Raw genomic sequence first — 14289 nt, forward strand, 5'->3', positions numbered from 1 at the left:
GCAAGCATGGTTTCTTTTTGGCTTCTGACACCTAGACTCTGGGCACAAAATACAATGTGAGCTGGAGATTTAGCCATCAAAGGGTAATATAATTAGTATGGTTTAAACCAATTTGTATAACTTTGCCCGAAATTTCCCTTTGGGATTAAAATGAATATGTTGTTTACTTTGACCAAATTGATCAGAAACTGACTATCTCTGCCCAATGCAGACACCTAAAGCCACCAGAGTTCTGTGTGGAGAGGTCTCTCTCTAACTGACACAGTATGTAACAGTCATGGTTTCTGGTGGTAAGCAACAGAGGCTGACTCTGGCTAATTGGGCAGAGAAGTTGTTTATCAAAAGGGTATTGGGGGTTCTTGAAATTCTTAGGGGAAATGGATAGCCAGGCTTGAAGCAAAGCTTCCGGGAGCAATAAAAATATCACTCCGAAGCACCGGACTAATTGGGGACCCACTGCCCCTGCTGTCACCTCACCAATCCCTCAAGAAAACGACCGCTGCCTCTGTGCCAAGGGCTCAACCTCACAAACACTGTCAGGCCCCTTGCTACCATTCTTGCCAGCAAAATAGATCTCCCAGAAAATCTTTCAGAGTTGCTTTCTTTGGAATCAATGTTTATAGGAATTCGGCTCTGTTGCTGCTACCAGCTGTAAGACCTCAGGTAAGTCACTTAAACTCTCAAAGCCTCGGTGATCTTGTTTGTTTCCTTGGGTAGATATGATGCTTAGGTTAATTTCCGGGATGATGATAACAAATAATATTGTGTGGATCTAGTAAGCACCCAATAAATGGTAGCCATTAATATTACCAATCTTTAGGCTCTGTAATAGGAAGACATTTTTCCCTAAAAGGGGAAGGGGAAGCTGAGGCCTGGGGACCTGCATAAAACGTGAGCAAGAGCTAACATTAGGATGCGCTTCTGAGCTCATTGATTCTGGGTCCAGCTCCTACCCCGTTCGTAAGCCTCCTTACCTCCTAGTGCAATCGAAATATGGCAGAAATAATAAAGATCTCATATTAGCAGGCTATTTTTGGGTGGGAAGATTCAAGGAGAGTTTAACTTACCTTTCTTACCCTTTTGAAAATTTACTGAGTACATAGTGTTAAAAAACAATTTCTAAAAAATTTAGATAGCAGTAAAGCTGTTTTCATTCAAAGATTTGTCTCAATTTGTGTTCCCCGCAAAGCTGAGCCTGAGATCCTCACCTCAGGGAGTAGGTAGTTTCTGCAGGAGGTGATCAAAGTTTAGGTCCTGGTTTTCGAATGAACTAGGGGGCTTAATTGAGATGAGCATTTCCTGAGTGAGGATCAGTGATCAGGATGACCCGAATAACCGATTCCACGGTGAAATGAGTTTGGGAGGTGCTGGGACAAAGAGGGTGCGAGCATTTTTTACTGCCGGACGTCTCAAGGCCTTCACCCAACTGATGCACACTGAGAATCCCCAGGAGGGACACACAGCCCCAGTCCCTATCGTGACTCCAGGAGGACTTGGAGGAGGACTTGGAGGATCAGTACTCTTGTGAGCACTTTGGGAAATGCTGGATGATCTCAGAGGTTCACTTGGAGCTATAAAGCTAGTGATTTCTATAATCTCATGTTCCCCAAGTCAGCAAGATGAGGAATCATGTTTAAAATCATTTTCAAAACCAAGAAGTCAATTATGGGTAGAACTGGAGCTCAGACCCAAAGCTTTTGAGCCATTTCCCCCCGTAAATGTGAAGAAGGCAGGCCTTATGGGTTGAATGAACTGTGTCTCCCACAAAAGATATGTCAAAGTCTAACCTTGGCACTCAGAATGTGGCCTAATTTGGAAATAGGACCTTTAAAGAAGTAACCAAGTAAAATGAGGTCAGAGGGGTGGGCCCTAATCCTAATGACTATGTCCTTCTAGGAAGGGGACATTTGGACACAGACGCTCACAGGTGGAGGATGATGTGAAGACACAGGGAGATGTATGTGAAGGGGACGGCAGAGACCGGAGGTGTGACACCACAAGCCAAGGACCGTCCGGGCTGTCAGAGGCGGAAAGAGGCCAGGGAGGACATTCTCCTAGAGGTTTCAGAGGAAACATGGCCTTGCAGCTGCCTTGATTTGGGACTTCTAGCCTCCAGAGCTGTAATATATTTTGGACTTCTAGCCTCCAGAGCAGAAATAATATATTCCTGTTGCTCTAAACCACCCGCTTCGTGACGCTTTGTCACAACAGCTCCTGTAAACGAATGTAGCAGACGTGACACGAGCCCTGGACTGTTGCTTCCAGGCTCTTTGACAGTCAGACCCAAGTCTGAGCTCTGAACACCTGTGGGGAAAGCTGCTGGCCTCCCCTGGGCGACAGCGCTTCCATTTAAGAGCTGAGAGCAAGGAGAGCTGCCCTGCTTCTCTTGGACCCTGTCTCCCTCGTCCCTTGTCTTCTTGCCTCACCTCAGCAACTAACCGGAGAAAAGGCTCACAAACCTTTTCATAAACAAACAGAGCCCCTTTAGTGTTCGCTTTTCTGGTGTGTCTCGGCTGGGCTACTGGGCCGTGGAATGTGACCTCCCTCTGCGAAAAGAGCCAAGAGCGAGCTTCGCCATTGGAGTTGGCAGGTACTGAGCTGCCCCCAGTGCAGACACCTTTTGTTCACATTTATTTGTGGAGCCCTCCTGGGTGCTCACTGGCTCTGACCAGAAATCGAGCCTCTGACTACATGAGTTACTTCTGCATCATCATAAGACCTTCCAAAGACATGCCCATCAGAGGTTACCGATGGCTTGAGGGCACACAAACCTATTTAATCCCCGCGCTGACTATAAAAGAGGCAGGGCATCCCCATTTTACTGATGAGAAACCTGAGGCCCAGATGATGACAGGGCTTCTCCCAAGGTCATAGAATTAATTCATGGTACAGCTTAGACTTTCCCGAGAAAGGAGCTTCACATGGGAAGAACTGGATATTGACCTGAGAAAATACAGGTACAAGCCAATGGGTACCCGGTGGGCAGACAAAGGAGTGGCTGCCCAAGGGAAGTGTTGAGAAATGGGAGTTTGGGGGCCAAAGACCTCAGCTTTAGAGTACCAGGTTTGAATCTAGATTCTGCCAAATATTAGCTGGGTAGCTGGGCAAGTAGCTCTCTCATAAACAAAGAAAATAATTGTACCTACTTCATTAGGCTGTTCTGGCCAGTAGATGACAGGATACGCATATTTAGCTTGGCATCTGGCTTTCTGAGAATTGTTCAGTGAGTCACAGGTATGATTGCGGTGGTTGTTATTCACAGCTTCTAGTCACTCTGCACCTTTGCCTGGAGTTGACCTGGTGAACGCTTCTTCCTCTACAGTAAGTAAGCCCAATTTTGGAAAGAAGACAACCATGCTGATGAGTGCTTGAAGGTGGCTCCAGGTCAGGAGAGGCTCTGGGCAGCTTGTGGGAACTGAGGAGTAACGAGGGATCCGAGCCCACAGAGGCAATTTCTGCAGCTTACTCTAGGGGCCTATGAACAGAACAAAACAAAACATGGTAAGAAGTTTCCAAAATGCTCTCAAGTGCTGCCAAGCCTGAATCTGTTTTCTGAGCCACACCGTAGCAGCTTCATTGTCCCCTCCCCTTCAAAGACAAGGCGCTGTGACCCTTCGGGGCAAGAATTTATTCTGAGAAGTGTAGCAACTGTTAAACCATGCTTATTCTCTCAGAGAGGCTCCTCGTGGCTCCCACTTCTGTGCCCTTGTGCTGAGTTGTGCCAAACAGTGAAGAAACAGGGTTGAGAGAAAATGCAGGGCCAAGAGTCTGCTCTGCTGAAGGTGACTGTTAATCCCGTGGTCCCTTAGGTATTGAATAAGCGACATTTCTGCTTCAGAGTCTTCCATGGCATCCTATTGTCTATACTTTACGAGATGAAGTGAAATTCCTTCATCTGGCCTTCGAGACCAAATCTGGCCTCTGCCTTCCTCTGCAGCCTGTCCCTTGCCGGGTCACACATGGACCCACATCCCGACCGTACCCAGGACTTGCAGTTCCTCAGATGTCTTTGCTTGTGCCCATGGGAATGACTGGTGTAATGGAGACACAGTAGGTGCTCAATGCGTATCTGTTGAATCAAATTGTACTTTACCTTTCTCTCTTGTCATCTTTAAAAAACACAATAAAAATAAAGACATAGACAAAAATAGCTATGGAGACTCTGCCTTAAACAATAGGGATGCTTGAATAAATTTCTGATGCTGCCATGTGCATCTCAAGCCAGGACTGCAGGAGGCTGGTTCTAGAATTAAAAAGAGCAAATTGGAGCTGTTGCCCTGCCCTTCGTCTGGCAGTGACTAATCCTAGAGTGGCATATACCACTGATCACTAGGCTCCATTCTTTCGCCTGCCACCCCGCATTACTTACTCAAGGGGAGATGCGGCTACAGAAGAAGCCTGGTATGCCAGAGACTATGGAGGTTAAACAACATTTTGCAAAAGGCATTTGCCTTTCTCTGTAGTAGACCAATTCATGCTTCTCCTGATGGTTAAAATCATTCTGGATATAGGATTCTTGGGTTAAGAAAGACTCGTTAACCTGAGTAGCCTTATGGTGTTAGCTATTATAGGGTCTATGTCAGTTCTCAACTGGGGACATTTTGCTCTCCCCTTCCCACCCCCAGGATGTTTGTCAATGTGCGACATCCAGAGATGACTTGGGGTGCTCTTCCCCAGATCATCTCATGACAACGTAACTGGAGCCTCCTTGGAGAGGTCTCCCTTGTCTGTTTTATAGTCGCTATCTGTGATGATCATTTCATTTAATATTCTTCATAGCACTCAACAATATCTGAAATTATCTGATTTTTTGCGTACTTGTCTATGTCCCCCACTAGGAAGTAAGGGCCATGGAAGCGGGACTTGTGCCTGTCTTGTTAACCCCTACATCCCAGTGCCTCGGGCAATGGTGGGCAGCGGGAAGCTTCTGTCCTTGGCGGGTGAAGGAAGGACTAGAGCCTGTGTTCCTTTCTGCTCATCCTCATCTATTTATCTTTCACTACCTGTTTAAACTTTACCTCCTCAGGCCTATGCAACTCCTTCCTTTTTTGACTCCTCCTGGCACTTTCTAACTTTGATAGGCTTCTATCTTCCTCTCTTGCATATTTGGATTCTGGAGGCATTGTGCTAACCTTACTGCCCTACTGTAATCTCCTTACAACAAGGGCTGGAATTTTACTCTGATCGTATTGCCTGGTCTCTTTCTACAGTCCACACTGCTACACAGTGCTGCCTAGATAAATGTTGACACCTGTTGCATTGAATTCCCCTTTGATAGCTTCCTCTTGTGTGGACAGGAAGCTTCCTTCTCCTTGGGTATCTTTAAAGTAGAGACACAGTCTTTAGCAAACTATTTTTCACACCTAGTGAATTCTCAAGCAGACAAGTGATCGTTAAGGCAAGAGATTGTTGAGTCGGGCTAATTTTTGAGCTCTTCTAAGTGCATATTCTCAGCAGAATCAGAGAAATTGTGAAAGGATAAGTAGAGAGTCGCAAAAGTTACAAAATTCCATGCTATCGAAGAAATGTAGTTTCTGATCTTTGCTCAATTGCTCTTCTAAGCTAAGTTCGAACAATGTTCTGAGACTCTCTTGTGCTATAACAATTCCACCTAAGTATTAAATGCAAGATAGTTAGAACCAGAAGGGACATTAGAGACAATCCAGCTCAACTCTCCTTAATAAGAGATGAGGAATTCGAAGCTTCGGAGGAGTTGTGTTTAACATCACGCAGAGATCAGCAGCAGATGTGGGCTACCCAGGAAGGCCTCCTGACCCTTGGTCAGTGCTATTTCCGTCTCAAAGTTAGTCCTTCGTCCCAGTAGCTCTTCGGATGCTGTCACATAACATGTTTCTTCCCCTAAGCTTCAGGGTTCAATCCTTTATGCTCCCTGGCTGGTGAAATGGAGACCTGCCTCCATGGCCTGATTTCAAGGACATCAGGAAATCCCCCCACCCTCTCCCTGGCCTAGCATCTCTCCACTCCCCGGCCAATCACTGCTGCCAGAAATCGTACCATAAGGGACAAGCTACTTTATATCTGGACGTAATCTGTCCTTAGACCAAAGGTTGCAACTTCAAATGCCTATGGGGGCTGAGCAGGTACTACAAGTGGTGAGTTGGCACAGGTGGAGCTGTGGGGGTCTGGAGAGCACAGGCCATGTCCAAAGGGCCTAAAGGGGTAGCTATGGCTCCACTCCAGCCAGAGAGGCCATACATTCTGTGTTGTTAAGAGAAGCCAGAAATGCATTTTTTTTTTCATTTGAACTCTTCTGAGTTTTAAGCATTGGCAATAACAACAGCAAAACTATTAAAGTACTAAAAATTAACAAAACAGAACACATCTCCTTCTCCAAGCTGGATTCGATGTTTTACACAGAAACATGAAGCCACTCATTGATTCTTTCCAATAGATGGGGGATGAGAGAGATCAAAGAAATAAAATGTTTCCTCAGGGAACTGCATGGAAAGACAAATTTGGGTGACAAGTGCAGGGCCTACAGTGGGCTGAGGCCAGTGAGGCACCTAGGGTGCAGAGTTTAAGGAGGCGCTGACTCTCAGAGTTGGCCCTGTACTTGCATGACTGGAGAGAGAGAGCCTCCGTACATTTTGCACCCTAAGGGCCTTACTCTTTCATCAGAATGTGGGTGTGTGCATGGGAGGAAGGAGAGCCAGACGTGTCAGGGGAACTGTATCGATGGGTCAGGCTGAGTGGAGAAGACCCCAGGGAGTGGACAAAGTGTGTGAAGGCCACAGAGGCCAGTCTTACAGGCAGTGTGATTCTCCTCTGACTTCTCTGGCATGGAAGAAGCTGGGCAGAGTGTGTCCTGTGCTTATAGCTCTACCGTTTGCTTCCCTAATATTGCCACACCTTCTGGAAGCCTGGACTCAGTCCTGCCCCCAAGTGACCTCGGTGGAAAATGTGAGAAAACAAGGAGCAGCAGCTGTTTTTATCTCCAAATCAAGCAAGGAAAACAGTCGTGGACACTGTGCCAGGGTGTAAGGCCCCAGTCTGGCCCTGGAGCTGGTGGGGGACAGGGAGTGTCAGCTAACTCAGAGGCCCCAGAAGCTTGCATAGGCCTCTGCCTTCTGTGGGCCCCTCCAGGGCGTGTTGCCCTGGTCCATTCTGACGAGGGGGAGGCTGGGCCTTGGGGGACCGGCTTCCCTGCCTCCCTGCCTCCGCGTGGTGCTCAGCAGGAGTCTGGAGGAGCAAGACTTTGAGCAGCTCTATCTGCTGCTTCGCTGGCTTTCCAGCCAAATGCCTACGGTTTGGGCCCAGTGTTGGGGACAGATGGCTTTGCTCTGGTGTTTAAAACAGAGGGGAGAGACATGGTGTTAACATTAAAAAAATAAAAAGAGAGAGGACAGGGGAAAGGGGAGAGGGGAGAGGGGAGAGGAGAGAGAGGCTTCTCTTGAAGGCTCTGACCCTGCCCGCTCCTTCTCAACTGTCGGAGAATCAATGCCTGACAGGGGCCAGCAGTTAGCAAGCAGCCCTAGGGAAACGAATAGGCAATGTCATGGGAGGGGGACCCATTATCCCCAAGATGTTGGGAGAATCCACATAGCCTTTGCATGGGGGTCTCTGGGACCCCTCATTTACCTGCATGCTTGCTGTTTTAACACCTGTAGCAAGTGCCTGGGTTTCCAACCCCCTGGGGCTGCTGGAGGGACGGGGAGGGGAGGGAGGGACTCTGGGGGATAGGAGAGCTGTGACAGCTGTCTGCAAACGCGGGATGTTTGAAAAGCTGTCAGTTGAGAATGAGAAAGAAAATAGACTTCTCTGGGACCCTAGACTATATAATTAGGACCAGAGGTGGAGCCAAAGGAGACACATTTTTCTGTTAATATAAACAAAACAACAACAACAAACCCAACTTTTTTTAAAACCATCAGAGATGTCTGCCAATTGTTGTGTCTAGTCTCATGACCTCCTCAGAGCAGCCTCCCATGAACTCCTCCCCCTGTGCCTCCATTTAAATTTGATCCTCCCCCCAACTTAGTCTGTGCCATCAATCTGTTTATTTTCTTCAAGTTACTTATCCAAGTCAATAAACATCATGCCTACCTCCTGCTCACTTGTTCAGTTTCTGTCTACCAGTCTTAGAGAGAACTTCATGAAGGTGGAATTCTGTGCCTTGTTTGTCTTTGCTTCTCCCATGCCTAGCACAGGGCCAGGCACATAGCAGGAACTCAATAAACAGCTATTGACTCTGAATGAATGAAGATTAACTGATACTTCAGGAGGAAATGAATTCCCTACCACTGGAAGGATTTAGGCAGAGCTTGAGTGGCTAGTAGTCAGGGATACTAGAAAGCCCTCCTTCCTCCTTTCCCCTGCTTTGGTTAGTTGTGCCAGCTGCTGTGACAAACAGATCCAAACTATGTAATGGTTCAATCATAAAAGAGAGTTATTTTTGCTTATGTAAAGTCTCAGATGGCTGTTTTTGTTTGGGTAAGCAGCTCTTCTCTAGGGAGTGGTTCAGGGACTCAGGCCCTTTTCATCTTGTGGCTTCATCATCTTCAGTATGTGGCTTTTTAGGTCACTGTGCTCAATGATATCAAGTAGTTAGAAGGAAAGAGGCAATTGCATCCCATCCCTGGAAGAGGGACACATCCCTTCCACGCATCTTCCACTCCGTGGCTGGCACTCTATGACATCATTTTGCAGAGTTTGGAAGATGGCCCAGGAGAGAGAAGGGATGAATGTGGTTCATAATTCGTCAGGCTGTCCCATGCTTGCATGTGGGCTGGGGGTGGGAGTAGCTGGCTTCTGGGAGCTTGTTCAGTTCCCAGCATTTATGTTTGAAGGTTTGTGTGTCCCTTTCATAATAACTTAGCATGTAAAGAGAAGTCAGGTGTCTGTCACCTCTCTTTCTGTCTTAGCTTTGTAATTCTTTTCCCTTTTGCTCAAGAATTCCCTTAGGTTATCTGGTTGTCATTATGAACACTGAGAACATTTGCTTAGGCAATCATAAAAATGCCCAGAGACCTGTCTAGGAATCTTAGCTTTATTACTTCCTAGATATGTGGCCTTGGGCAAGTGACCTAACCTCTCTGTGACTCTACTTCCTTCTCTGGAAAATAAGAACAGTAACAATAATAATACCTACTTTGCAATGTGAGGCTTCAAAGAGCAGAGGTCTGTGCCATTTATGGTGCATGTACTCTAGGTCATTGTCCTAAGTGCCTATTTTTATCATCTTTTTAAAGTTTTCACAGCAGCTCTATGAAGTAGATACTATTATTAGCCCCAGTTTTACAGAGGAGAACACGAGTCACTGAGAGATAAAGCAGCTTGCCTAGTCATGCAGCTGATAGGTTGGGAACGGGGACTTGAACAAAGCCATCCAATTCCAGAGCCCACAAGGCCGGTAATAGATGATAACAATGTACCATGAGGTCGATTTTTGTTGTAATTATTGGCTCCAGAGGCTAAGCCAGTCCTAGGCTTACTTATCATATTAGTCACGATTTGCAAAACATTTCACAGTCTATATAAAGTGCCTTTATGGCTCTTAGCTTAATAGGTCTTCACAATAACTCTGAGATACTTTTGCTATGGTACCCCTTTTGTAGGAGATGAAATGAGTCTCAGAAGGCATGGGTCACTGGCTCAAGGTCACACAGTCAAGGGTCACATAGTCATACACAGAGCTGGCTCTCACACACTGACTTTTGACAAGGCTATTTGCTGGTTAAATTCAAGTCAATATTTGTTAAGCACTTAGAATGGTGTCTGGCACATAGTAAGCAATGATATGAGTGTTAATTAAATAAATTAATTAAATAAATATCATACTCCGCTCACCTCTTCTACAAATATTTCTCTAGCACCTCCTGGGTCTCTTGTCTACCCTAGTTTTCTCAGGCTGCCCTTGTCTGGGCTGGTTTGTTCGCCTTCTCCCCTCACTCTGGTCTGATCTTTTTGGCAGCTCCTTCCTACCATTAAAAAGGAAAAAGTGGCTTCTCGTTGTTCCTGTTTATCAGACCTCTGCTTGCTACAGTCTGATGTAATAGTCTTCTAGAAAGGTATTGTAAACTACCAATGGCCTCTCAAAAAGCTATTTACATTCAAACAAGGGGCTTCAATGAACCCAAAGAAATGATTAGGGGCAGAATTTCAGGCTTCCGCACAAGCCAGTGGGGAGACATTTTGGGGGTGAGAGGGCCTGAAATCACCAAAACTTGTGAAAGAGGGCTCAGGTTGCTGAGTTTTGCATGAAGTTGTTCTGATGGGAAACGGACAACGCTTCTCTGCCACTCCGACCCCTTTCATAAGAGCCCCTCCTGAAGTGGCTTGAGAAGGTGCTTAACATTCCTTGTCAAATTGGGCCCCGAATGATTTCTAACTCATGCTTTTAATGGAACAGACCCAGAAATTCCTACACGATGAGGAAATAAAACTGAAAAAAACATGTATACCTGTATTTATCAGGTTTTATTGAGCCTCTGTTATATGTCAAATACTATTTTAGGTGCCGAGGAGGCAAGGATGGGCAAGCAAGCCCTGGCTTCCTGAGGGCTTTGAGATAACCTGTAAAATGTGTTTTTTTTCAGACCTAAAGTGGGAGCCACACCAGGTGACCCCTTAAAGTCTCTTCGGTTTTAAGACCTGTGATCACATGACATGACAGCCTACCATTTTGGTAATTCAAAGAACTCCTTCCTTCTACAAGTAAAGACATGAATGTATGTCTAGGATACATGGGATGTATCCTAGACTTCCAGTCATATCCCATGATTTCTGGTAAGTTCATGGTCATTTGAGTTATTGGTCCCTTGTATGTAATGTGTTGTTTTTCTCTGCCTTCTTTCAAGATTTTCTCTTTGTATTTGTTTTCCAGCAACTTAACTATAATGTGTTAGGCATGTTTCCCTTCTGTTTGGATTTTGCTGAGTATTTAAGTGTTTATGTTTTTTTTTTTGCCAAATTTAGAAAGTTTTCAGTCATTATTTCATTTTATGTATTTTTTCCACTTCACTTTTCCACCTTCTCTCCTGAGAAGCTAATTACATGTTAGATATTTCTATCTTATCCTACAGTTCTCTAAGGCTAAGTTTACTGTTTTTCAAACTTTTTCTCCCTTCTTTAGACTGAATAATTTCTATCGCTCTGTCTTCAGTTTCCCAATGCTTTTCTGTCAACTCCACTCTGTTATTAAAGCCATTTAATATATTTTTTTAAATTCAGATATAATATTTTTCAGTTCTAGAGCTTCCATTGGGTTTAAAAACATTTTCCATTTATCTGCTTAGATTTTCTATTTTATATTCATTAGAGGTGTATTTTCTTTTTTCTCATTTAGTATGGCTGTATTAGCTGCTTTAAAGTCCTTGTTTGATAATTCCAGCATTTGGGTTATCTTAGAGCTTGGTCATCCCTAAAGAATGATTCACATTTTCCTGTAGAGTAGTTCTGAATTATATCCTGGATATTACAAACACTACATTATGAAGACTCTGGGTTCTGTTGTATTCCCTGAAAAATATAGAAATTTTTGTTTCAGCTGGCAATTAACTTCGTTAGACTCAAACTGTAAATTCTTGCCTGTGATGAGTGGTAGCTGAGATCTTGGTTTGGTTTTAGCTGTAAGATGCTATGTGTCTGCTTTGCACATGCATGGTATAGGGGTTAGCCAGAAACTTGGGAAGAGTTTTTACATAGAATTTGGGGCACCCCTTTTCTGGCCTTACTTTTATTATTTTATATATGTTTTATTTAACTTTTTTTCTCACTGTCTAGCTGCTGTGCTTCCCTAGTCTCTGTCCTTCAGTTCTTTAGGGTATAAAGATAGTAAGTTTTCTTTGGAGTTTTAGCTGCTTCTTGTTATATCATTACTTAACTATCACCTAAGACTAAAGCTATAAAAACTGGCAACTCTCTCTGTATTGGTCTCTTTTTCCAAGTTTTGGGTTTTCTGCAAAATACATCTACTTTCATTCACGCTCTGGAGCCCTCTAATAGTTGTTTTTAAACATGTTCTCCAAAGTCTATAGTTGTTGTTTGCAGGCTGGTCAGTCTGTTAGGAATTTAATTTGCAATACTTAAATGGAACTCTGGAACTCTGAATATATTAACTTTATATATATCAAACTATTTGAAAAAATTTTAAAAATTCTGAGCCTATATAATGAGACATCAAATTAATGGCATATTGTGTAGGCATGAAAAACAATTAAAACCTAGTAGCGGCCAAGAAACATATTTATAATTAAGTGAAAATTGAATAATATAAAATCATATCTCTACTTTGATTACAGCTGCGTAAAAATTTCTGAATATATGTAAAAGAGAATTGGATGGAAACTTTAAAAAATTAAAAAGTTTTACTTTTTAATGTAGCCTATTCTTTACCTTTTTTTAAAAAAAGGATTTCTGTTGTTCATGCAATAAATTTCAGTACCGTTAAAAATAATTCAGGGAGAGAAATATTAGATTCAAGTGCTATACTGAATTTTGAACAGAGTATTAGAGGAAAGGGGAGATGAAACAGAGTCTGGTTCTGGGCAGTGAGCGAAACTGGGCCAAAGCTTCCAGGAGATGGGTGGAGGAGCAAATGCCAGCTAGGTTTGGAAGCTACATGCACCCCAGGGCTTAGAGCACATTTTCTTCCCTCTGAGGGCCAAGTCCATTGCCCTCATAGGAAATGCAACTTCCTGCTTTAAAGACAAGTAGCTCAGAGTGACTCCAAAAGTCATTGACTTTAAATGGGCCCTACAAAACATAGTGATAACTTTGGGGAAGTGAATCAGAAACATATGGATTAAATTTTGCCTGAGATTTTAATAGACAGAGAAGAACATTCTCAAGGGAACAAGCATGTTTTGGCATTCCTTACTCAAGTTCCAAACATTTAAGAGATGCTGCTGAATAGTTTCTTAAAAAAAGAAACAGCAAAAAAAACAAAACAAAACAAAACAAAACAAAAACCCAAGCCCTCTTGAATCTCAGAACTTGAAAAGCAAGCTGGATTATTGTCTTTTCCATAGCTTGTCCTCAACCACTCTTTCTATATAATGAAGGATTTTTCTGGTATAATACTGCTTCAGCAGAGGTCAAAGAAAAAAAAAAAAGACAACATGGCCTGTGTCCAAGATCTGTCCTCTGTCATTTACCTTCTCTGAAAACTGGGAAAGTTAATTTTAGTGGCCTGAGCTTGGGTTTCCTCATTTGTAAAATAGGCTATTATACCGTATTTGTAGAGTTGTAGATGAGAGATTATACCTGCAATAATCTCTTTATAAAATTTCTAGCCCATGGTTAGCCCTTGAGAAGACCCTGACAATTGTTGTTATTACATTGCTAAAAAATCTGTCCATATGACATAGAGTTTTTCTTATTTCCTTAACATACAGTAATTTCTTTCTAGCTAAATTGCTATTTAATTTATTGTTTACATGAGAAGAAGGGAGAAGCTGAGGACTGAGCTAGAGAATTGGTTAAATATGCTATTTTAAGTCGTCAGAACTGGCTTCAAATTCTGCTTCTACTAGTTACTGCCTATTGACTTTGTCAAAGGATTTAACTTCTTTCGTCTGTAAAACGAGAGCAATAACACTCGCCTCTTGATGGTGTAAAGATGAAATGAAACAACAGATGTAACTTCATTGGATGTAGTACCTACCTGGATGTAGTAATTGTTCAAAAACTGGGAACTAGCCTCACCATCACAATCATAATCATCAGCAATGTTCTCTCACATGACAAATATCTTTTCTTTTCCTTACCCTTGCCTACCTTCAATGTCCCAACCTACTTAGCTGCCCCAAATCACCATCTAAAAAAACATTACACACAAATATACTGGATACTTGACTTCTTCCTTCCTTCCCTTCTTAGGTCAACTCTGCTTACTATCACTCTTCAAATTTACACCTAGTAAACATTTGCAGCTACGTTTGCTGGAAAGATGGTGTCTAACCACAGATTCCTCATAATTAAATTTCTTATTACCATAGAATTGAAAAGTTTTGATGTCATAGTGAATGATCATTGATTGAGCCAATGTCTCTTGGAGAAGTCTGCTGGAGCTAGTCATAGCCGGTAAGTGCTGGAAGGCAATTTGAAGGCAACCTTTTGATAGATACTTACTGATTACCTGCTTCGTGCCCAATACTGTATAAATGCAAGGACTAAAAAGAAAAAATGTGTAAGATGAAGTCCCTGACCTCAGGGAGTTCACAATACAAGTAGGATACTAAAGACCACTAAAATGCAAAGAGAGATCTTCCATGGGAAGATACACACACACACATACACACACACACACACACACACACACACACACAC

The 14289-nt window shown here is 43.4% G+C and overlaps 1 long non-coding RNA gene across 2 annotated transcripts in view; it reads right to left on the reverse strand.

Annotated features, from left to right (window-relative positions):
- The window catches only part of LOC105289902, a 101789-nt gene that overhangs the window by 25829 nt on the left and 61671 nt on the right, over positions 1-14289 (reverse strand). For both annotated transcript variants that reach the window (XR_002779520.1, XR_895705.2), the window contains exon 4: positions 3147-3475. This is a non-coding gene — a long non-coding RNA (uncharacterized LOC105289902). The remainder of the gene's footprint in view (positions 1-3146; positions 3476-14289) is intronic.

Source organism: Pteropus vampyrus, unplaced genomic scaffold, assembly GCF_000151845.1.
Source record: "Pteropus vampyrus isolate Shadow unplaced genomic scaffold, Pvam_2.0 Scaffold30, whole genome shotgun sequence".
NCBI classification, from domain to species: domain Eukaryota; kingdom Metazoa; phylum Chordata; class Mammalia; order Chiroptera; family Pteropodidae; genus Pteropus; species Pteropus vampyrus.